The sequence below is a fragment of the Jaculus jaculus genome, chromosome 15 (genome assembly GCF_020740685.1).
Source record: "Jaculus jaculus isolate mJacJac1 chromosome 15, mJacJac1.mat.Y.cur, whole genome shotgun sequence".
NCBI classification, from domain to species: domain Eukaryota; kingdom Metazoa; phylum Chordata; class Mammalia; order Rodentia; family Dipodidae; genus Jaculus; species Jaculus jaculus.
The window spans coordinates 21846215-21871188 of NC_059116.1; the positions used below are offsets into that span (position 1 = coordinate 21846215).

The 24974-nt window shown below is 39.8% G+C and overlaps 1 protein-coding gene across 1 annotated transcript in view; it reads left to right on the plus strand.

Annotated features, from left to right (window-relative positions):
- Greb1l (GREB1 like retinoic acid receptor coactivator) overlaps positions 1-24974 on the plus strand; it is a 296540-nt gene that overhangs the window by 121818 nt on the left and 149748 nt on the right. Inside the window, exon 2 of the mRNA XM_045135088.1 lies at positions 18185-18294. The gene's annotated coding sequence lies outside the window, so the exon portion shown is untranslated. The remainder of the gene's footprint in view (positions 1-18184; positions 18295-24974) is intronic.

Below are 24974 nucleotides of genomic sequence, written 5' to 3' on the forward strand. Positions count from 1 at the left end.
CAAAGACACAATGGGCATAAGCCCAGGGGAGGAGTCTTCCCTGCCTCACAGTGAAAAACAGAGACTAAAGTTGAGAGGAGGGACTGTAAATCCCAAGTCTGAAAACCTGAGAATCACTGCTCCTTAGCATTAGACAGTTGGTGGGTTTCTCCATTGAATGCCCACATTCCAGTCCCCCAGGGTTTAGCGACAGCGCAACGTGGGCTGCACCGTAGCAGGCTGATGCCCAGGTGCCACGCATCTCCGTGGTGTTGAGTCCCAGTTCCGCTTGCCAGAGTTCACTGTGTAACCTGGAGATGCAGCAAAAACAAACTGAGGGGCTGGAGAGATGGCTTAGCGGTTAAGCGCTTGCCTGTGAAGCCTAAGGACCCCGGTTCGAGGCTCGGTTCCCCAGGTCCCACGTTAGCCAGATGCACAAGGGGGCGCACGCGTCTGGAGTTCGTTTGCAGAGGCTGGAAGCCCTGGTGCGCCCATTCTCTCTCTCTCCCTCTATCTGTCTTTCTCTCTCTGTCTGTCGCTCTCAAATAAATAAATAAATAAAAATACTTAAAAAAAATAAAAAAACTGAGGATTTCCAAATTCGAAGGGAAAGGCAGCTTTAAGTAGAACCTTACTGGTGAGTGTTTAATTGCAAATCAGAGGTTAAAAAAACAAACAAACCAGGGTGCTCTGGGAACCCACAGGCTAGGTCTTAAATCAACTGGGAGGAAAAGAAAGGAACTAGTGAAAGAGAATTTGGGCAAGTGTTCCTCTTCTAGAGAAAACCCGCATCCTTGAAAGCTGACATATAAATTGATTGCTGCTAACCCAAAATACTATTTAATTAGATTTTGGCCGGTGCGCTCCTTTTTCTCTAATCGCTTACTCTGTATCTCTTCCACGTTGCTTAAGCCTGTACTCCGCTGACCCTTTCTCGGCAGGCTGCTTCTCTCACTTCTAGGAGGTTCCAGTAATTGCCTTGACTTTATCCTACACTTAAATACTAGTGATGTGGAGAGCTTTATCCCCGGCCCCGGCTTCCCCTTGAACTTTAGATTAATCAAGTGACAGCCGTGTGTCTTCATTTAGATGTCTCACAACCATCTCAAAACCAATATATCTAAGAATTGAAAGCCTCGCCTATCATGCCAAATCTTGCCTTCTTCCTCAGAAATGCCCTTAATCAGAAAAGTTGCCATCATTGGCTGCAATTTGCCTTTAAATGGGACTACTACCCTGGCTGGAATATGCCTAATACAGAAAGTGTGTCCACTTAGGAGACTATAAAATTCCAAGCCAGTGGACTCCGTCATAATTTTTTTAACACATTGCCTGAGAGATAGCATAATCAAGTGATTAAACATGGTTTTGAAATCCGATGAGTTTGTGTTCAATTCCTGGCCACTTATCAGTTAGCTGTGTAACCTTGAGCAAATTATTAAACTTTCTAAGAGTTATCTGAAAAATAGAGAAAATAATTGTACTTATAGAGTGTTCCAGGGATTAAATAAGACATAACACATGAAGCATTAGTCTCTTGTTTCCTTCAAATCTATGAGGACAGAGAACATTTCCAATTTATTCATCTTTGTGTCTGCAGGACCTGGCACAAAGAGAGCCCTCAGTACGTATTGAATGAGTAACTGAGGTATGATGTGAATTAAAACAGTAACCCTAGGGATGGAGAAAATATCACACAGTAGAGACTCTGGGCTACTTCATTCCCCGCCAGTTCCCACTGATCTTTTAAATATTTATTTATGAGAGAGAGAAAGTGGGAATTAGAGAGAAAGAGAACAGGCACACTAGGACCACCAGTCATTGCAAATGAACTCCAGACGTATGGGCCACCATGAGCATCTGGCTTATGTGGGTCCTGGGGAATCAAACCTGAGTCCTTTGGCTTTGCAGGCAAGCACCTTAACTGCCGAGCCACCTCTCCAGCCCGAGCATTCATTGTGGGTTTGTTTGGGCTTTTTTTTTTTTTCTGTTCTAGTAATGTATCTCAGGATACATTACTGCCTGTTAGGCAAGCTCCTCTGTCAATGGGCTATATGCAGCTCTTGAAAAAACTGTCAGCCAGGCGTGGTGGCGCATGCCTTTAATCCCAGCACTCGGGAGGCAGAGGTAGGAGGATCGCCGTGAGTTCGAGGCCACCCTGAGACTCCATAGTGAATTCCAGGTCAGCCTGGGCTAGAGTGAGACCCTACCTTAAAAAACCAAAATAAATAAATAAATAAAAAGAAACTGTTAATCTTTAATCCAGTTTATACATTACCATCTTACCTTGTGCTTTTTTTAAAAGAATATAATTATGTTCATTTCAGGGGGTTGTTTTTGGCTTGGGTTTTGGTTTTTCAAGGTAGGGTTTCATTCTAGCCCAGTCTGACCTGGAATTCACTATGTAGTCTCAGGGAGGCCTCGAACTCATGGTAATCCTTCTACCTCTGCCTCCCAAGTGCTAGGATTAAAGGTGTGCGCCACCATGGCCAGCTCATTTCAGTTTTTTTTTTTTTTAATTTTTATTTATTTATTTGAGAGCGACAGACACAGAGAGAAAGACAGATAGAGAGAGAGAGAATGGGCGCACCAGGGCTTCCAGCCTCTGCAAACGAACTCCAGACACGTGCGCCCCCTTGTGCATCTGGCTAACGTGGGACCTGGGGAACCGAGCCTCGAACCGGGGTCCTTAGGCTTCACAGGCAAGTGCTCAACCACTAAGCCATCTCTCCAGCCCTTTTTTTTTTTTTTTTGAAAACAACCTTTGGATTTCTCCTGCTGCCATGATTAAATTTAAATTCCTAATTTGATGTAGAACATACCTTGTAGATTGGCTCCAGCCAACTTTAATTTTCTTCTCTTGCCACACAATCCTCCTATCCAGGATTTAGCCCAATGCACAACCAGCAATTAACTTTCAGTATTTCTGATATACCATGACGTTGGCAGTCTGTTCAGTGGGCTTGTGAGGTCCCCTAGTTGTTTGATGAAGTGCTACTCTGTGCTTTAAACTCAAAGCCATATGGTCTGATGTCTCCAGAGTTGTTCGTTTTCTGAGCTTGCGTAGCACTTTGCTCCTGCTTCTGGTGACACTCACGTACAGATCTGCCTTCACCTCTAGATTATGATTTCGTTGAAATTGAAGTTGGCATTTACTATCATAGCTAGTACAGTTCACAATAACTTCTAGGTGAATAAATGAGTAAAATCATGAAAGCAGGGAAATGATTAGCTTCTACCTTAATAACAGAGATTTTTAGAGGACATAAAATTTTGTACCTGTGTAGTTGAATACTGCATAATAGGAGGAAAAGAAATGATGACATCGAAACAAAAGCAAGGCTAGTTGGAAAGAAGGGGTTCAGTGGAGGGTGGACTTGGGGGGGAAGAGGGAGTGTTGGGAGGGGATTATGATCATGGTATATTGTCTATATTTATGGACGTTATCAGTAAGTTAAAAAACAACAACAGGGCTGGAGAGATGGCTTAGCGGTTAAGCGCTTGCCTGTGAAGCCTAAGGACCCCGGTTCGAGGCTCGGTTCCCCAGGTCCCATGTTAGCCAGATGCACAAGGGGGCGCACGCGTCTGGAGTTCGTTTGCAGAGGCTGGAAGCCCTGGCGCGCCCATTCTCTCTCTCTCCCTCTTTCTGTCCTTCTCTCTGTGTCTGTCGCTCTCAAATAAAAAAATAAAATAAATAAAATTTAAAAAACAACAACAACAACAAAACAAAGTCAGGCGTGGTGGCACAAGGCTTTGATCGCAACACTTGTGAGGCAGAGGTAGGAGGACTGCCATGAGTTCGAGGCCACCCTGAGACTCCATAGTAAATTCCAGGTCAGCCTGGACGACAGGGAGACCCTACCTTGAAAAACCAAAACCAACAACAGCAACAACAACAACAAAAAAAAACTGCATGGAAAACAACAATAAACACCAAAAGTAAAGTCAAAGTCAAAACTTCTGGCAAACTAGGGGAAAGTTATAGTTTATGTCCAGAGGATAAAATTGATTACTATATAAAGCATCCTATAAATCAATAATAAAATTAACAACAAGAATAATGAGTAAAGACTGGGGGGCTGCAGAGATGGCTTAGCAGTTAAGGTGCTTGCCTCAAATCCTAAGGACCCAGGTTCGATTCTCCAGGTCCTACGTGGCTTTGATCCCTAGCAAGGTGGGAAAAGCAAAGTATAAAAGAATGCTTATATCCATTTACTTTCCTTACTTATCATGATCTGTGTGTGCGCGCACATGTATGTGGAGGTCAGAGAGCAAATGCTGGTGTCATTCCTCAGAAATGCCATCCACCTTTTTGTTGGTTTGTTTTTATTTATTTATTTATTTGAGAGTGACAGACACAGAGAGAGAGAACCAGAGAGAGAGACAGAAAATGGGCATGCCAGGATTGCAAACGAACTCCAGACGTGAGCGCCCCCTTGTGCATCTGGCTAATGTGGGTCCTGGGGAACCAAGCCTTGAACCAGGGTCCTTAGGCTTCACAGGCAAGCGCTTAACCACTAAGCCATTTTATTTGAAAGAGAGAATGGGCGTGCCAGGGCCTCCAGCTGCTGCAAACAAACTCCACACGCATGCCCACCTTGTGTATCTGGCTTACATGGGTCCTGGGGAATCGAACCTAGATCCTTTGGTGTTGCAGGCAAGTGCCTTAACTGCTAAGCCATCTCCCCATCCTCCCTCCACCTTTTATTTATTTATTTTTATTTTTTTCCTGAGCAAGGTTTCACATTGGCCTGGAGCTTGCTTGAATAGTCTAGAATGAATAGCCAGGGAGCTCCAGAGATCTGCCCGTTTCTGCTTCCCCATCTCTGGGATTTCAAGTTTGTACCACTATGCCCTACATTTGTTGCGGGGGGGGGGGTATGTTCTATGCTTGCACGTGGGTCTTCAGGCTTACATAACTAGTAGTTACTGACTGAGCTATCTCCACAGCCCATACATGCATTAAAACAAAGTAGTTTCCAGCGAAGGGGGTTCAAGGAAAAAGATTAAACACGAGTGAAATGAGAAAAGAATTAAGGCTGGTTGAAAAGGTGAATGAGAGAGTGAAATAAACCATTTTAACAGGCACGGAGAAGATGTGGATTTATTTATGGAGAGAATAATAAAATCAAGCTATATGTGGGGATGCAAATGACAATCCACTTATTCAGAGCAAAATAAAAATAATAAAACTCTTGAGCTGGAGGGATGGCTCAGCACATAAGAGTGTGTGCCATACAAGAATAAAACCACGCCTTTAACCCCAGCACTCGGGAGGCAGAGGTAGGGGGATCACCGTGAGTTCGAGGCCACCCTGAGACGACATAGTGAATTCCAGGTTAGCCTGGACTAGAGTGAAACCCTACCTTAAAAAACCAAAATAAATAAATATATAAACCTTAAGCTGGGTGTGGTAGCACACACCTTTAATCACAGTACTCAGGAGGCAGAGATAGGAGGATCGCCATGAGTTCCAAGTCTACCTCAAAGAAGAAAAAAAAAAAAAAAAAAGAGCAAGAAAAAGAATGAAGACCTAGGAGGACCTGACTCACTCTAATCTGATTCCCCAGCAGCTACATAAACAGCTGCGCATGGCCATACATGACCATAACCCCAGACAGGTGGAGGGTGGAGACTGGAGAATTCCTGAGCCTCAATGATCAGCCAGTCTACTAAAAATAGCTACTCTAGAGCCGGGCATGGCAGCACACACCTTTAATCCCAACACTCAGGAGGCGGAGGTAGGTGGATCGCTGCAAGTTCGAGGCCACCCTGTGACTACATAGTGAATTCCAGGTCATCCTGGGCTGGAGAGCAAGACTCTACCTCGAAAAACAAACACAAAAACGGCAACTCTAGGTTCAATGAGAGACTGTCTCCTCAAGGAAACACTCAGATGGGCAATAGATTTTCTTCTGTCTTCTGCACGTGCACGCATAAGGCATGTACACGTGTACACACCATACACGTGCCACACACCTCCCACACGTACCACAAGTTCTGCCTACGCATACCATGCCACAAGGATTATCTACACATACGCCAAAAGCCTAACGTGTGTTTCATTCTAAGAACTATCAGTTTCAGACTACTTTCTGTAGTTTGGAAAGTTTTTATAAAGCTCCGCATAACCGGGCTACTATATGTAAATTTAAATTCACTGACTTATGAAGGAAGATTAAGGGCAAGTTGGAGTATTTATAGTCTTTATAGTGCACATGTGTGTATGAATGATGTGTGTGTGTGTGCAGGTGCACATACATGTGTGGAGGTAAGAGAACAACCTTGCATTTTATCCTCAGAATCACCATCTGTTTTTAAAAAATTTATTTTATATGTTATATACATATATATATTTATATGTTATATATATTTATATGATATATATAGAGAGAGAGAGAAGAAATGGAGTCATTCCTAAGCCTATATGACTTACCAAAGTTAAATCCAAAAGATAAAAACAATTTAAACAGAACCATCAGGCTGGAGAGATTGCTTAGCAGTTAATGCATTTGCCTGCAAAGCCAAAGAACCCAGGTTCAATTCCCAGGACCCACATAAGCCAGATGAACAAGGTGGTGCATAAGTCTGGAGTTTGTTTGCAGTCGCTGGAAGCCCTGGCATGCCCATTCTCTCCCTCTCTCTTTCAAATAAATAATAAAAATAAAATATTTTTAAAAGAATAAAAAAGCAGAACCATCACAGTGGTGAAACTGAAGCAGTAGTTAAAAGTGTCTACAGAATGGCCTAGATATCCATGACCTCATGGTGCCTGGTACTACCTACACATGACCCTCATAATAGGATAAAAAGATGATGACATCAAAAAAATGAAAGAGGGCTGGAGAGATGGTTTAGTGGTTAAGGTGTTTGCCTGCAAAGCCAAAGGATCCCGGTTTGATTCCCCAGGACCCATGTTAGCCAGATGCACAAGGGGGTGCACGCATCTGGAGTTCAGTTGCAGTGGCTGGAGGCCCTGGTGCGCCTATTCTCTCTCTCTGTTTCTCTCTCCCTCTTTCTCTCTCTCAAATAAATAAAATATATTAAAAAATAAAAGAATAAAAAAACCAAAAAAGGGCTGGAGAGATGGCTTAGCGGTTAAGCGCTTGCTTATGAAGCCTAAGGACCCCGGTTTAAGGCTCGGCTCCCCAGGCCCCACGTTAGCCAGATGCACAAGGGGGCACACGCATCTGGAGTTCGTTTGCAGAGGCTGGAAGCCCTGGCGCGCCCATTCTCTCTCTCTTCCTCTATCTGTCTTTCTCTCTGTGTCTGTCGCTCTCAAATAAATAAATAAATAAATATGAAAAAATAACTGAGAAACCTGGGTAGGGTTGTGCATGCCTTTAACCTTAGCACTCAGGAGGCCGAGGTAGGAGGATTGCTGTGAGTTTGAGGCCACCCTGAGATGAATTCCAAGTCAGCCTGAGCTTGAGTGAGACTCTACCTCGAAAACCAAAAATAAATAAATAAATAAATAACTGAGGGGGGATATGATGGAGGGTGGATATGTGAAGGGGAAAGTAGGGGACTGGAGAGGATTATCATGATTTATTGTATATAATAGGGAAGTTATGAATAAAAGAAGGTTTTTAAAAAGTGTCTATACCAAGAAAAGCCCAGAATGAGATAGATTTACTGTTATTTCTAACAATTTTTTTTTTTTTTTTGGTTTTTCAAGGTAGGGTCTCACTCTAGCTCAGGCTGACCTGAAATTCACTATGTAGTCTCAGGGTGGCTTCGAACTCATGACGATCCTCCTACCTCTGCCTCCCGAGTGCACTTACACTTTTTTAAAATTTATTTTTATTAAAAACTTCCATAATTGTAGACAATAACTCATGGTAATTCCCTCTCTCCCCCGACTTTCCCCTTTGAAACTCCACTCTCCATCATATCCCCTCCCCCTCTCAATCAGTCTCTCTTTTACTTTGATGTCATCATCTTTTCCTCCTGTTATGATGGTCTTGTGTAGGTAGTGTCAGATGCTGCAAGGTCATGGATATCCAAATCATTTTGTGTCTGGAAGAGTGCATTGTAAGGAGAACTACCCTTCCTTTGTCTCTTAACATTCTTTCTGCCACCTCTTCCACAATGGTCCCTGAGCCTTGAAGATGTGATAGAGATATTTCAGTGTAAGCTCTCCTCTGTCACTTCTCAGCACCATGGTGCCTTCTGAGTTTTCCAAAGGTCATTGCCATCTGAAAAGAGAAGCTTCTCTAACCAAAAAGCGAGAGTAGCATTAATATATGGGTATGAACATTAAGAGAAGTATTTACTGGGCAGTTTGGTGAGCATAGTATACACTTTTAGCCAAACACCAGCAGACATTACACCCGTAGGGCTCATGACTGCCCTTGTTGTAGGTTTTCAGTATCAGGGATGTATTCACTCGCATGGAGCAGGCCTCCAGTCAAATCAGAGAGCAGTGGGTTTCCTCCATAACAGGCATGCCACTATTGTACCTGTTGGCTCATTTGTCCTGGCTGGCTAAATATAAGGCTTGCAGTGTCCACTGTTGAGTATCTTCAGTGGTGATTTTTCTCTCTCCTATTGAAATGGATACAGCTTGGCTTTTTCCAGCTTTCTGTCAGCTGGTCTACATGGAGGTTTTCAGCTCAGCCCCAGCAGGATTTCTAGTGACCTTGCAGCCCAAGTATGTTCTACCACACTTTTAAGAATGATCTAAAACCAATAGTTTTCAAACTGTTCATTAAAATAGAAAGTGAAGGAATACCAAACTCATTCCATGAAGCCAGTATTACGTTGGTACATTGATACATGGATAAAGACTTAAAAACAAAAGAAACCAGCTGGGTGTGGTGGCGTACGCCTTTAATCCCAGCACACGGGAGGTAGAGGTAGGAGGATTGCCATGAATTCAAGGCCACCCTGAGATGACAGAGTTAATTCCAGGTCAGCCTGGACCTTACCTCGAAAAACCAAAAAAAAAAAAAAAGAAAGAAAAAAGAAACCGTAGACCAATTTTCCTGACATAGATGCAAAAATTCTCAACAAAATATTTTCAGACTGAATTCAAGAACATATTAAGAAGACCATACATCACCACCAAGTTTGATTAAAAATATGCAACCCAAGAAATGTAATACACCATATAAATAGACTTGAGAACAGAAGTCACAGAAAAGGTATTTGAAACAGTTCAACATGCCTTCATGCTAAAAGTTATAAAAAAAAAATTAGGAAAAGATAGTACATTCCTCAACACATGTCATTACGTGGCAAATGTACAGCCAAGATTATATGCAATGGCAAACCTCTAGTGAAAATTTTAAAAAAAGAAGAAAGAGAAAACCCAAAATAGCAAAATTAGTGATGCTTACTCAGGGTCTCTTGTGGAGCCATTTAACTTTTAGGGTTGTTTTTTTCTATTTTTGTGGGAAAAAAAATCATTGGAATTGCGATTGCAATTACAAAAGTCTATAAATAATTTTGAGTAACTGGGACATTTTAATAATATTAATTGTTCAAATCTATGAAAAGTCTGTGTATTTGTGTCAACTTAACAGACTTTTTACTTCCTTGGTTAAATTTATTTCTAATTGTTTTATTTTAATTTGCTATTATTGCAAATAGATTTGTTTTCTTCATTTCTTTTGACAGTTTATTATTAGTATATAGGAATGCTACTGACTTTTATATGTTGATTTTGTATCAACTTTTCTGAACTTATAAGCTCTGATAATTTCTGGTAGAGTCTTATAATTTTCTATATAAAGGATGTGTCAACTCAGAGAACACTATTTCGTTTTCAGTTTAGAAATGTCTTACTCTTTTAAAAGCTTTATATTGACAACTTCCATAAGTGTACACAATAAACCATAATTTTCTCTCACCACCAGCATTATCCCCCTCCCAAGCCCACCCTCCGTTGAATCCTTTCTTTTTTCAAATTACTCTCTTCTATTTTGATGTCATCATTTTTTCCCTATTATGTAGATATTGTGTAGGTAATGTCAAGCCCTGTGAGTTCATGAATATCAAGGTCATTTTGTGTCTGGAAGAGTGCACTGTAAGGAGAAGTACCCTTCCTTTGGCTCTTACATTCTTTCCACCACCTCTTCTGCAATGGACTCTGAACCTTGGAAGGTGTGACAGAGATGTTTAGTCTCAGTGCTGACCACTCTTCCGTCACTTCTCAGCACTGTGGTAACTTTTGAGTCATCCCAGTGGTCACCATATCTGAAAAAGAAGCTTCTCTAACCAAAAGTAAGAATAGCATTAAAATATGGACATAAACATAAGTGTTTAGAGGGAAGTTTGGTGTGTGTAATACATGAATTTGGCCAGGCAACGGAAGTCATTACTACCCTAGGATTTATGTTCTCTTTAGTCATGGGCTTTTTTTTTTTTTTAAGAGATAGAGAGAGAATTGGTGTCCTGGGCCTTAGCCACTACAATCAAACTCCAGACACTTGTGTCACCTTTGTGTATCTGACTTATGTGGGATCTGGAGAGAGACCAAACATGGGTCCTCAGACTTCGCAGGCAAGTGCCTTAACTGCTAAACCATCTTTCCAACCCCAGCCATAGGTTTTTCACTAGGTTTTCTTTCTTTCTTTTCTTTTCTTTTTCTTTCTTTTTTTTTTTTTTTTTTGAGGTATGTCTCACTCTAACCCAGGCTGACCTAGAATTCACTCTGTAGTCCCAGGCTGGCCTTGAACTTACAGTGGTCCTCCTACCTCTGCCTCCCAAATGCTGGGATTAAAGGTGTACAATACCATGCCCAACCTTGACTAGGTTTTTAATACCAGGCATGTACGCCCTCCCCACAGCCCCCATGGAGCAGGCCTCCAGTCCAATCAGAGAGCAGTTTCCCCAAAACAGACATGCCACTGTTGTAGCAGTTGGAGAAATGTCTTACTTTTAATCCTCTATATTATGACAGGGAAACTAAGGTCCAGAGGAGACTTGTTTGAGAGGCAGAATTAAGAAGTTTACATCTTGGGCTGGAGAGATGGCGCAGCAGTTAAAGGCACTTGCTTGCAAAGCCGACTCCCCTGATGTGGCTCAGTACCCACGCAAAACCAGATGCACAAAGTGGACATGGGTCTGGACTTTTCAACAGCAAGAGGCCCTGGTGTACCCATTCTCTCTCTGCCTCTTTCTGTCTCTTTTTCACTCAAATTAAAATAATAATAATAATTTTTTTTAAATTTTAATAAAACGAACTATACATCTTAAACATACAATAATAGGACATCAAGTTGAAAACCCAACCAAAATGTCAAATTTAATATTCCTTTACATCATTTTCTTTTGTATCCATATTTCAAAGTAGTAAATATTTTATAGGACATCTGCAATGGCCAGGTGTGGCCAGCACACACCATTAATCCCAGCATTTGGGAGGCCAAAGTAGGATTGCTGTGTGTTTAAGGACAGCCTGAAACTACATAGTGAGTTCCAGGTCAGTCTGGAGTGAGACTCTACCTCAATTTAAAAAAAAAAAAAGGAGCATCTGCAATGGATGGCTTTTGTTGTTTGTTTTCTTGAGAAAATATCTTACTGTACTGGCCAGGCTGGCTTTGAATTTGCAGCAACCCTCCTGACTCAGCCTCCAAGTGTTAGAAAGACAAGTATGCTTCACCATGCTTGGCACAACTTCAGTTTTTAGCATTGCCATTTTTTAAAATTTTTTAATATTTATTAACATTTTCCAAGATTATTAAAAAAATCCCATGGTAATTCCCTCCCTCCCCCCCGACACTTTCCCCTTTGAAATTCCGTTCTCCATCATATTACCTCCCCATCTCAATCATTGTACTTACATATATACAATATCAACCTATTAAGTACCCTCCTCCCTTCCTTTCTCTTCCCTTTATGTCTCCTTTTTAACTTACTGGCCTCTGCTACTAAGTAGCATTGCCATTTTGCACGTACTCCCTCTCTCATGACTTCTCCTAGACATGATTCCTAACAGCCAGGAACTATTTTTCTTTTGCACTCTTAAGTAGCACCTAACAACCTATTGAACTGAATAAATATTTAATGAAGATTGAATATTTCCTCTCTGCTGGATTCGTTACTTTTGCCAATTCTCCAAGGAAAGCTTTTTTTTTTGTTGTTGTTCTTCCTATATCCTATAAATAGGTTAAGGAAATTTGTTTTCCTGAATGTTGTTATTAATGCCAGATTTGTGTATATGATATAAAATTTCATGGTCCTTGGGTTTTTAGTTACTTGCTTTTTATCATTTAATATGCAAAGTTTGGATTTTTACATCAACCCCAATGTAAATCTAAGAATTGTTGATTTGGTAGCTCACAAAGTAACTTGCTAGGAAGATTACATTTTCTAGAATTTATAATATTTGAGGCTCTGAAAGTGAAAATTATTTATTCATGCTGGGCATGATGGCACACACCTTTAATCCCAGCACTTGGGAGGCAGAGGTAGGAGGATCACCATGAGTTCGAGGCCACCCTGAGACTACATAGTGAATTACAGGTCAGCCTGGGCTACAGTGAAACCCTACTTTGAAAAACCAAAAAAAAGAAAAAGAAAATTATTTATTCGTGATGCATAAGGATGTTTGTGGTAGAATTTTAATATGAGAAATGTAACTTTTATTGACAAATAACTCCAAAAATATAAATTACTTTTTACTATCAGTTGATAAAAATTTTCATTTCTTGTAGTTTTAGCTATCAGTCATATACTTATTATCCTATTTTTAAGTTGTTAGGTTTAAGTAGAATGCATTTATCTTTGAAATCTCTACATTAAGTTAGTGAAAGTCTTCAAATTGTAAAATTGTAATCACTGTAGGAATCATTTGGTACAAGTTATTAATATGATATATATAATTTATCAGTATCAACTTGAAAAGTGAATCCTCACTTAAATACAACAGAAAAATGAACACCTCAAAAATTCTTTCTTCCTTGGGAAGCAAGTAAACCTAATTATGAAATAAACAACCTCGTGCCTTATGACAAAATGCCCTCTGTTGTTTAAGGAATCACTTCACTGTATATAACATTCAATAACTTTGGGTACCAATTTAAATTACTGTTAATAATATTCAGTGTTTCTTTTACTAGAGAAAAACTATGTGTAATAATAGTTGTAATTCATCTTTGATAACAGGGTAGGGTAATTCAGTTGAGTCATAATGGTCTGAAATCTGCTTTTAGGTCTCTTTGACCCAGGACTTTATGACCTATGAAATCTTTACATTTTTAGATTTGTTAGAACATTTTACAATGCATGGATTTAAATTAGATGAGTATTATGGTTCAGAAAACTAGGTAATGTGGACCAAAGGTAAAACATAGGCAGGTCACAGATTGGGAAGAGTTTAAGAAGTTCTGCTAACATTTAACATGGGCCGGGGAGAGGCTACAGTGAAGACATTTCTTTCTTGGCTTAGAACAAAGAGAATCTACAGTTTAACATGATATTTGCAGCGCTCTGATCACTCAGCTGCGGTCCAGTCCTTGAAATCATTGCCAAGAAAATGTGCCCGAATCTTGAGTTACAGACGCCCCTGCGTGTGATTGGAAGAAGTCTGAGTTCTTTGTGAGGTATTGTGGCCATAACCTCACCAGTGAAGGTGGAATCTCTGGGGAGGGGCTTCCAGTCCGGGAAAGGAAGAAAGGGAAGCTTCCTAGACATTACAGCTCTGTCCAAAAGCCAAATGGGAGATAAATCACCACTGGCCACCTCTCTTCTTATTGAAATAGTTCAGCCCTGGGGTTTAGCTGAAGGACTCACAGGGTTTTGAAGTGCAAATAGAATGGTGAAGGGTAAAAACCCTTTTAGGGTTTCATTTTGATGGATTTTTTTCCTGTGTGGATTTCTGGCACTGACTGTGATCTGTCAGGGGCCCTGAAAAAAAAAGAAAGAAAGAAAGAAAGAAAGAAAGAAAGAAAGAAAGAAAGAAAGAAAGAAAGAAAGAAAGAAAGAAAGAAAGAAAGAAAGAAAGAAAGGGAAAGAAAAAAGTTTTGTTTTGTTTTTGATCAGTCAGGCAGTAAGAACTTTCCATTGGGGTGACTTTCCATGCATGCATATTGATCCTATTGTGTTTAAAAGTGGATCACTTAATTGGGTCTTTTTGGAATCTTCTGCAGCGGGGGCTGCCATTTCAAGGTCATATCTCTTGTGGTATTAATGCCAAAGTTGAGAGTTCTAAAGGGTGTGATGCATTTGGCTCAATGGTTTGGGGAGATGGGAATAACATTGAGCCAAAGAGTGTGAAAATTTTCCAGTTGAAGATCAAGTCCATAGGAGAATGAGTCTGGCACAAACCGAAGCATTCTATAATTATTGAATCTTTTTTTCAATTGAGTTATATAGTTGTACATAGTCATCAAATGGGGCGGGGGGCAGAATATTGTTTGGCCAGCCTCCAAAAAATTTGAGATTGTGAAAAATTATACTATACTATCTACAGTGATATGTTAGAAGGGTTTAAGGAAATAAAGGAGGCATAAAAATGTCTAAACAAGATGTGTTGATTTATGGAGTTGATTTTTTTTTCCTTTTATCCAACAAATAATTCAGTCACAATAGATAAAATATCTTTACATTTTATGGGGTCTTTTTAGATTACAGGGATGAGAGCAATCATTCATGATTACAAAGAAAACTAATTTTAACGTAACTTAAAGGTTTTGTGAGCAAGCATCTTAAAGAAAAATTAAAACATTCTTTCTAAGCACATACTATTGCAGATGCTCACACATCTCAGGAATATTGTTGATGGGACTTTTCTTGATCATTTTGGGTCTTCAAATGTAACGTACATATTTGTACCATTGTTCTTTTTGGGAATGATAATGTATTTCTCTACAACAAAGGTTTACCTCTGTGCCTCTGGATGGCTATTGTAAAAATGGTCATTAACCTCCATAATTGACATTGATCACACAGCATTCTTAATTAAACCCTCAGGTTGGCTTGTGCTTTTATGTAAGTCAGCATTTTCCCCCTCATGGAATCTAAATATTAGAAGTCTATTTATTTCCTATGTATCATGAGTTTTAAATAAGATGCTTGAAATGATAACAAGACACTAAATCTTAGGTGGCATCTACGACTTCCCTGTCATTAGTTTGTTGCTGGGAGATGTTCATGTGGCCTTTCCTTTGTTTGAGGAGAAAACTGCAGCACTTCCCAGAATCCTCTTGTGTTAACTGTCTTTTTAAGCCAAGTTGGAGGTTGTGTGATGAATGAACTGGCGAGCTTTTTGATTATTGTTGACATTCTATCACGTTGCCTTTTTCATTTCCAGTGTGCCTAATGTGCTTTAAATTTGCAAAGTATGCACGCACCCTTCACAGCAGTAAAATGGTGTCAGCATTTCTGGTCCAGATATTGCTTTATGCAAACTAGAAGATGAGGCCAAAGATCTCCTGCAATGCACATGGGAGTCAATCTCACTTTGAATATCGCAGAATAAGAGAAGTACTTAGAGAAAGGTCTCTTTTCCCAAGAACTTCTCTTGCCTCTCGGCAAGTGAATTGCCCCAATATAAAAGGATTGGGGTGGGGGGGAAAGTGAGTTACAGAGTGAAAAGCAATCCACAAATAATCACTCTTTTCTGCCTTTGATTGTGTCAGATTTTTTTGTGTGTGTGGCAATTGTTTTCTTTTTCCGCTTAGAAGAGGTTTATGGTCTGATGTCTGTCAAGTCAGACCCTGTCCTGAGGTTGAGGTTGTATTTCTCTCCGGAGTTCCTGGAGGTGGTGTTATCTTTTGTTCACTCAGCAGTATGGTTGTTGCCGAGAGCATCTGTCACTTTAGGCATTACAAGATGGATGGGTCTCCAGTGAACTGCTGGTTGAGGCAAATGGTGAAAATAAGAAAAGACGAGGGGTTTCGGGGTCTGCAGAGGAAACCGTGTTACAAATCAAGAGAAAGCTGAGCGATAGAGGAAGAGAGCGGAGATGGGCCAGGCGTCGTTTTATCAACATCTGGGGACTCTGAATCTTGTGGTGGCTTTTGCGATCTGAGAGGACCTGCGTCATGGTAACAACTCTGCTTTGCACTTGCAAAATGTGTTTAGCCTTTTTTTTTTTTTTTTCCTTATATCTAGGAAAAGTGTTGGCAAGTCATGATATTGGTAGAGATGTTTCATAAGGATTGTCCTGCTCAGAGAATTGTTAGTCTTAAAAATGTAAAGATTAAATAAAAATTGAACTTTTAGACATTCCTATTTCTCTTTTTTCCTTTATGAAAGCGACTGTGAAATCATAGACAGTAAAACGTTTGTAAAGTCCTGGCCACTTAACTAACATCCTCATCGTGTTCTGAATGCGTTGGGGGGGGGCTTTTGCAGGGGAGCACTGAAAATTCTGCACTTTGTGCATTAAAGGAGGCTGGAGACTGAGTTTAAGTTATTTTTAAGTAACCTCCAATCGCATTTAATGGGCTCTGTGATGAAAAGGAAGAGACATAGTTTTTATTGATCTGTCATAAGAAGTTGGAGGTCGGTATTCGTTTTGTGGGTGAAGATGGAAGTGGGTGATCCTGACCGGAGACTGAGGCCCTCCTGTGTAAGACAACGGCAGGGAAGGAGCTTGGCTATGGAGGAGTTAGAAGGGGGATAGAAAGGCAATGTGACTGGAAAACAAAAAAACAAACCAAAACAAAACACATAATAATTTTGTCAGGCTTTTTTTTTTTTGGCATTTGTCTGTGCAGAAGGCCATAGGGTGAAGGGCGAAGAAATTAAGATGATGAGAAGCGTTAAGCTCTGCAAATGGGGGGAGTCCCTTCCTTCTCTAAGGGTGTAAATAATAGATGAAAGAGGAAGAGTGACGACATAGGGCCAGGTCGTTTAAGAGAATGTGTGCAGCCTGAATAGGGGTCTGTGGCCCAGGGCCAAAGGTCTTAGCTTTGAGTGTAATTAGAAGAAAATGCAAAAATGTCATTACTAGCAGGTGAAGTGTGCAGCGTGTGGCCAAAAATTAGCAATTTTCGACTCAAGAGCTATTGGAATTGGATTACTGATTTTTTTTTTTTTAAATCATTAAGGTCCTTGTGGAGTCATACAGTTTTCATCGGCAGTAATCAGTTTGACCTTGCCAGCCATATGGGATAATCTTGGGTTTGGAAATAGTCTAGGTAGTGAGGCTCCTTACTTGCAAGACCATCTATCTGTGTGTGGGTGGGTGGGAAATATGTGAGTTTGAAAATGTAGGCCCTGCATTTTTTTAATTATTATTTTTCCCGGATAAGTTCTTACAACCATAAGAGTGGTAAGGTAAAACATTTTTATCCTCAAATCTGAAATGGTTCTTTTCTCTCTTTCAAGTAACATAAAAATAAAGTAAAATAATAAAAAAGAACATTCATTGAGAAAATGTAAGTGAACATTACTTCAAGTATTTTAGTATCATATTCATATTGAAATTGGTGTATTCTTAGAAAAGTCTTTGTTGTTTTTTTTTTAGACAGCAACACAATGACCAGAAACACTTCTAATTTATAGAATTGATGACAAGTAGCTTCTATTCACTTCATGCTTTACAACTTTATGTTCCTCTTCCATGCAATGGTTTATATTGACCATGATCTACTTAATGAAGAAACTAATAGGCATATTATAACTTTCAACCAACTATAGGTAATTATAATTAATACCTTCTAGGAATATATTATTCAAAAGGGTAGGAAATAGCTCTCTTTCTTCTTGGAAATTAGTAAGGAACTTCCAAATGTAGAAAAATAAGTTCAAGACTATGTAATTTCAATCAGTATTAGTTATGTTTCACAACTTTACAGTTCTTTGAGTAGCTTAATTTTGGCTGGATAGTCACACCTATAAAATCTTCAGATGTCTTGGAATAAGAAAATTATCTAATTTAAATTTAAAGTACCCAAGATACATTTCTAAAAATAAAAATGTCTTGTTGGTCTTTACCATTATGGTAACAACTGTCAGTATGAAACTTGGACTTACTCACTTGCATTTTATTGGGAGAAATCTTAAGAACAGAAGTTATTTTTTGAGTGCATATGTAGGAGTTATTATTTGGAGAGTTTTAAGAAGGGGGAATATTTTGTATTTTTCCATTGTAATGTTTATGGAGTGGGGTAAAATTCTGGTGAGTATTTTCAAACTGTGATTTTTGTAGAATTTGGGATATTTAGATTATTAAATTAGAGAGATAAGGTACTTGGACATTAACTCATGTTTAATGTATATGTATTTTTTATCTGTTATGTTTTTACAGGTTCACAAAAGCTGTAAGCAAGTTATAATCTAAGCAACAAGGCTCTCTGACGTGTTGACTGCCTAACTTAACCATGAACATGAATCAAAAATGTTAATATATAAACTAAGGTATTGTACAATTATATATGTATATATATATATACATATGTTTTCTCCAAATTCTTCATGATCAAATTTGTTATAGGAAGTTATACTTAGAATTGAAATAAAGCTGCTAGGGTTGGTCCCTAAACTAAGAAGATCATTCTTTTTTGGTTTTTTGGAGGTAGGGTCTCACTCTAGCTCAGGCTGACCTGGAATTCACTATGTCATCTCAGGGCGGCCTAAGGAGATAACTCTATAAACCCCGTTTCTTCTATTTCCTCCCCACCTTCCTACTGATCTTCTGCCAGCTTTCTTCCATCAATAAAATTTACTCAGCATCAAATTCACACCCCCCCCCTTAGCAAGCTCTGTATTTCCTATATGCCTAAACGGAGAAAATAAGAATTCAGTTTTTGATTCTCCTTTGGTGATTGTAATGTCCTCTGATAATAGAAACTTGTAGATGATAGTCTTCCACAGAAAACGCCAACCTGCACCTAGTAGCTACATGTATTTAAAATTAAAATTTGTTTTATATAACGCTATCCTGTTTGGGTTTTATAAAAGTTTTGGGGTTTTGTTTTTCTATTTTTAGAAGGTTTTTAGTTTAGAAGGGGGAAGACATGGTAGAGCTTCCAACCCACAACAGCAAAGGAATTGAAAAACTTGCTTAGAACCACCGTACGTCGGGCTACTGTTTTTTTTTTTAGTTAACTTTTGGCAATCAGAAGACACGTAGCCCAAGACTGCCTCTGTCCTTTGGGGAGTTACAATGTGCTTAAATAGCCTGGCATTTCCAAGGGAGGCCAAAGATCTTTTCCTCTTTTATGACCTGTTGTATCCTTTTGAGGCCCAAAAGAACAAGAGGGTCATTGCCACTTCAGCCTAGTCCCTGTTTGTTCCTTCTTGGTGACGGTGTAGATACTGAAAAACGCAGTGTTTGGCTTAACATTTGGGCCTGGAACATCTGGAAGATGGTCCGAGAGAGAGAGAAAAGAGGAGGAGGAGGCAGAAGAAAGAGGGAGAGAGGTTGCATTTTGTTTCACCAGGTGCTAGGAGGAAGCAACATTAGCCTTTTTGATATGGGAGGCAAATACTGAGGGCCCTGGAGTTAGGCTTCAACAATTGAAGAGGTCAAAGGACAGCTGAGTGGGGTCAGTGAGACACCATGGGGTGTATTTTGTTACTTAGTAAAAGGAGCAGCCTCCTAAAACCTTAAAGGATTCTCTTGGAAAATCGGTGTTGTGAAAAGGTTTTATGAGTCTCATGGCAAAAAAAAACTGCTGATTTATCTGAGGAATGTTCGCTTTTGTCTAATGGAAGGATAATCCTTACCAAATGTTGGCAAGGACTGTAAGGGTCTCTACAGGTCTGAAAGAACTGTCAGAGTTTGAGGTGTACTTCGCTTTCCAAAATGTTTTATCATTTTAATGTTTCTGTCTCAGGGGAGAATTTTGCACTGTTGAAAGAAATATCACCATTTTGTTTCCTTAGAACCAGAAAGTGGGGGGGAGGGGAGGGAAGCCAAGGGTAATGTGTGAGCCCACATAAATCTAAAAATGATTCTGCATGCTTTTGACCTTACCTGCACACAGAAGATTAGTATTAAAATGTTTAAAATACCCAAACTTGTTAACTATAAAAGATTATGTTTGAATTTCTTCCTTCCTTCCTTCCTTCCTTCCTTCCTTCCTTCCTTCCTTCCTTCCTTCCTTCCTTCCTTCCTTTCTTTTTGAGGTAGGTTCTCACTCTAGCTCAGGCTGACATGGAATTCACTATGTAGTCTCAGGGTGGCCTCAAACTCTCGGTGATCCTCCTACCTTGGCCTGCCGAGTGCCAGGATTAAAGGCATGGGCTACCACAGCCACTTTGAATGTCTTTTTAAGTTTTTTATCAAGGGAATTACACATGAAGTATGTTTCTGGCAGACTGATTTTTTTTTTTTTTTAGCATGGTGCAGAGGATTGAATCCAGGACCTCATGTATGCCAGGCAAATGCTCTACCACTGAGCTACACACACCTAGCCCTGGCTTAGAAGTGCTTTACATTTATTTAGTTGAGCTAGTTGACAGAAGGGGCCTGACAGCTGACAGACCAGGAAGTTCAAGTTTCTCCGTGGGTGTTGTCTCTTGTGTATTTTGTAGCAGTTAAGTGCACGCCTTTAATCACTTGGGAGGCCGAGGTAGGAGGATCGCTGTGAGTTCGAGGCCACCCTGAAACTACAGAGTGAATTCCAAGTCAGCCTGGGCTAGAGTGAGACCTTACCTCAGGGGGAAAAAAAAATCACTGGGCATGGTGGTTCACACATTTAATCCCAGCACCCGGAGGCCAAGTTAGGAGGATCACTGTGAAGCTAGTTTGAGTGAATTCCAGGTCAGCCTGGGCTAGAACTAGACCCTTCCTTGAAAAAAAAAAAAATCAATGTCAGAGTCAAGAATAAAGAATGGCCTATTGTGTAGCTCGATGGTAGAGTGATTGCCTAGACTTGAGGCCCTGGGTTCTGTTCTCCAGTACTGCAAGAGAAAGACAGTCCTATAGGGAATTTTCTCTTTGAAAAGAGATGGAGAAGGCTGTTGTAAAGATCTTTTTGCCATAGTCCATGCCCAAAGAGACCAGATAGGTAATGACAGAAGGCTTTTATAGGAATATGGTAGTATTTTGACATTCTAATTCATATGTTACGTATGTATAGAGAAGGTATATGTAATCATATGTATAGCAAAAAAGTCATGCATGTGTATATATAATTATAAGTCAACATAACAATTATTATTATATTAGCCACATGTGTGATTTCTTTCAATCCTTTTTAAGTAATGGCCTCGGTTAAAGCAGACAGGGTGACTTTTGTTTTCTCAAGGTGAGAGAGCCTTTCAACAACCAATTTAGGAACCTAAGTGTAGAGAACTGATAATTGCCTAGAGAAAACCCACATCTGTTTGAGTAGCACTGAAATCGTGGCAAAGCTGACAAAAACAATTAGCGATGTTAATAAGATAAGACGGGAAAGGCACATGATGGAGAGTGAAGATGAAGGAATGAGGCGCATGCGGACTAAGTGTTGGCCTGTCTCCAGCGCCTTGTCCTCTTAGCTGTGAGTCTCTCTTCCAGTCCTCCCCAAATGACAGCACAATGGGCTATTTTGCAAGGTGCAAAATGCAGGTCCATTGGAGAGCCCCAAACTTCTGGTTTGAAGGAAGCAGTTATTTGGTTGTGGTAGCTAAGAAAGAAAAAAACAAAATCACCTTTTGCAGGTTCTAAAGCACAATTTGATTTGCAGGGCTCCTTTTTGTTTTTTTAAATCAGTTTTATATATACCTGTTTTTGAATGGGGATTTCTTTATCCCTCTTTACATGTTTTAATTCCTACTTATCCAAGTTCGTCACAAAGGGGACCCTGCTTCTGCATTTATTGACCCACCATTAGCCCCACGCAAAACAAACAAAATTTGAGAAGCCTGTGACATGCTGTTGCTATTCCGTTTATCTGATTCCTGTTAGTAGCTCACTTTCTAAACAATCTTGGGGAAATTAAATGAGGAGAGTTATACTGGGTGATCATGAAGGGGAAAATGTCCTGTCACCTCTCTTTCCCTGTATACTCTTTAAAGTCTCAGTTGACTTTTGGGAAAATTATTTCAGTAGCATCTTTTGAAATTGATCTTGCATATGGGAAATCAGTTTTTGCCTCTGGAGTTTTATGCACATCTTCGTGAGCGTGGTGCCAAATTCCCCAGAGTTCATCCTCTAGAATCATAGAGACTCTGAAGTCTTTGGGTGACAGTCTTGATGGATGTGGTGAGCCACACTTTGGAAGCATTTCTCGTTATTTAATGTTTTCTGTTCTGGATTATTGACTCTTCCTCCCGTTGAAAAATTGGTCTCTGGTGACATGGTCGAGGTCACACATTGCCCTATTATTGTTTGCTTCTTTGATCTGACACAGGGATTGCCTCTGGTAATTATATACCAGTTCCAGTGAGACTTGACAAGATGTGTTTATTTTACCAAAGAATTTCTGGCATTTCAAGGAAGAAAGTAAAAATTTCCAGTAGGAACATGTAAGCCCCCTCCTTTTTTTACAAAGGAAAGTAGCGTTGTATGGCATCTTATAACTATGACAGTTTGTAGTAACTGTTATGAAATCAGTTGGCATATTGCAGTAATGATTTCTATAACAACTTAGGGCGTATTGCCTTGTCTGTGAGTGTATTGCTAAACATGGTAAATTTTGGAGTGAAATGGCTAGGGCTGTTTTCTGTTTTCTTTTAAATTTTACTATCTAAAGTGCTTTGAGGTTCAGAAGCTGTCAAAATAGTAAATTTGCCCTAATTTAAATGTAGAAAGAGATTGAAAATCTTGTCTTTTAATCTGTTTGCATTTTTTAAGAAAGATTTTCAGCAAGGAGAATGGATTTAAAAAATGCAATAAAACACTTTTGTTTTGAATACATGGTTAGCTTTGTGCTTTTTTGGAATGTGCTTGGGAAAAGATAGTATCTCTTCAGACTGCTTAATATATAATTAGATAAGACACACACAAGTTCAATGTATTCGTCTCTCCCCTCAAAAGCCCCACAACTTAATAAAGGAGTTAGACAAATACAAATAATTAAGTAATAAATGTCAATTTAAGAGAGTAAGTGAGGGCTGAGAGGTTCAAGACACTTGTTTGCAAAGCCTGTGGGCCTGGGTTCAATTTCCAAGCCATTCATGTAAGCCAGATGTAAAAAGTGGCACAAGGGCTGGAGAGATGGCTTAGCGGTTAAGCACTTGCCTGTGAAGCCTAAAGACCCCGGTTTGAGGCTCGGTTCCCCAGGTCCCACGTTAGCCAGATGCACAAGGGGGCGCACGCGTCTGGAGTTCGTTTGCAGTGGCTGGAGGCCCTGGCGTGCCCATTCTCTCTCTCTTTGCCTCTTTCTCTCTCTGTCACTCTCAAGTAAATAAAAATAGACTAGAAAAAAAATGTTTTAAGTGGCACAAGTGTCTGGCATCCATTTGCAGGAGCAAGAGGCCCTGGTGTGCCCCCATCCCCCACACACGTAAGCACACATGCATGCATGTATGCCAAGTAAGTAAAATAATAATAATAAGTAAAATATGAAAAGAGAGAAATGATGAATATATACTTATTCTTAATTTTGCATTACAGACTGTGTAGGCAAACTTTTAAGAGCTGAGGGTTTTTTTGTTGTTGTTTTTTTTTTTTTTTTTTTTTTGGTTAAGGGACTCACACATTATCACTCATCTCTGAAAAAAAAATTGATACTTGAAATTGAATCCAAAGGCTGCTACATGCTAACCACATGCTGCAGCACTGAGCCGCACCTCCAGTATCTCATTAGTGAATATTTTAAAAATAATAATAATATATAATCAGTAGGGCAATAATACTTACTTTTTTATGCAAAGAATTTTATTGCTATAAGGAATAGTAATCTCTTCAGTATACTGAAATGACACATTGAGGGTCATCAGTGTGTCCCAGACAGACCTTCAAGGACCTGGGAAATCTCTATCTCCCAGTCACTGTATATGCCCAGTATGATAGCCATGTGCCACATGTAGCTAGAGGGCATCATATATTGGATCATGGCAATACCAGACATTTCTCATCACCTCAGAAAATGCTAATGGGTAGCATTGCTCTTGGTGTCTTATGATTTATATATGTGATTATAAAATTGCTTAACAAATGAGTTGTATGTAATGCCAAATTTATATATATATATATATTTTTTTTTTTTTTTTTGTTTGTTTTTTAAAAGCAAGGGCTAGAGCTGGGCATGGTGGCGCATGCCTTTAATCTCAGCACTCAGGAGGCAGAGGTAGGAGGATCACCGTGAATTCGAGGCCACCCTGAAACTACATAGTGAATTCCAGGTCAGCCTGGTCTAGAGCAAGACTCTACCTTGAAAAACAAAACAACAATTAAAAAAAAAAAAAAAAAAAAAAGCAAGGGCTGGAGAGATGGCTTTATGGTAAGGGCACTTGCCTGCAAAGCCTAACAACCCAGGTTCGATTTCCCAGTACCCACATAAAGCCAGATGCACAAAGTACACACGCATCTGGAGGGACTGCAGTGGCTAAAGGCCCTGGTGTGCCCATTCTCTCTCTCTCTCTCTCTCTCTCTCTCTCTCTGCTTGCAAATAAATAAATAAAATGCCAAATAGGCAGCTTTTGGAGCTTGTACATTGATGATCATTGTGACTGGAACACACTCAAAAGAAGGGGTGCTCCTTTTAATATCTTTCATGCAGCTAAAAGAAAGAAAAAAAAGACGATTACTACTCACACTTGGGGAACCACTTAACTTGTATCGATCTTCATAGGCATGAAATCTCACATATTCTCACAAAACCTATGCGATCGGTAACCCTATCCCCATTTCACAGATGAGAGATGAATTCAATAACTTGCCTAGTAGGAAATAATAATGAGGCTGGATTTTGAATTAAGGTCATATGACTTCGGAGTCAACAAGCTTGGTTAACCCCTAGAGTTTCTGTCAATGACGACTGGCTGGGTCTTGATTAAGTTCGCAAAGTGACTGACAATATCTGTAAAGACGAAGGTAACCACACGCTAGTTAAGTTGCACAAATTTGTCTCCACCACCCACCCTTGTTTTGAACTATGCCCAGCTCAGTCAATCAATTCTTCCTTTAAAAAACAAAATATTCATTTGGGCTGAAAGGATGGCTT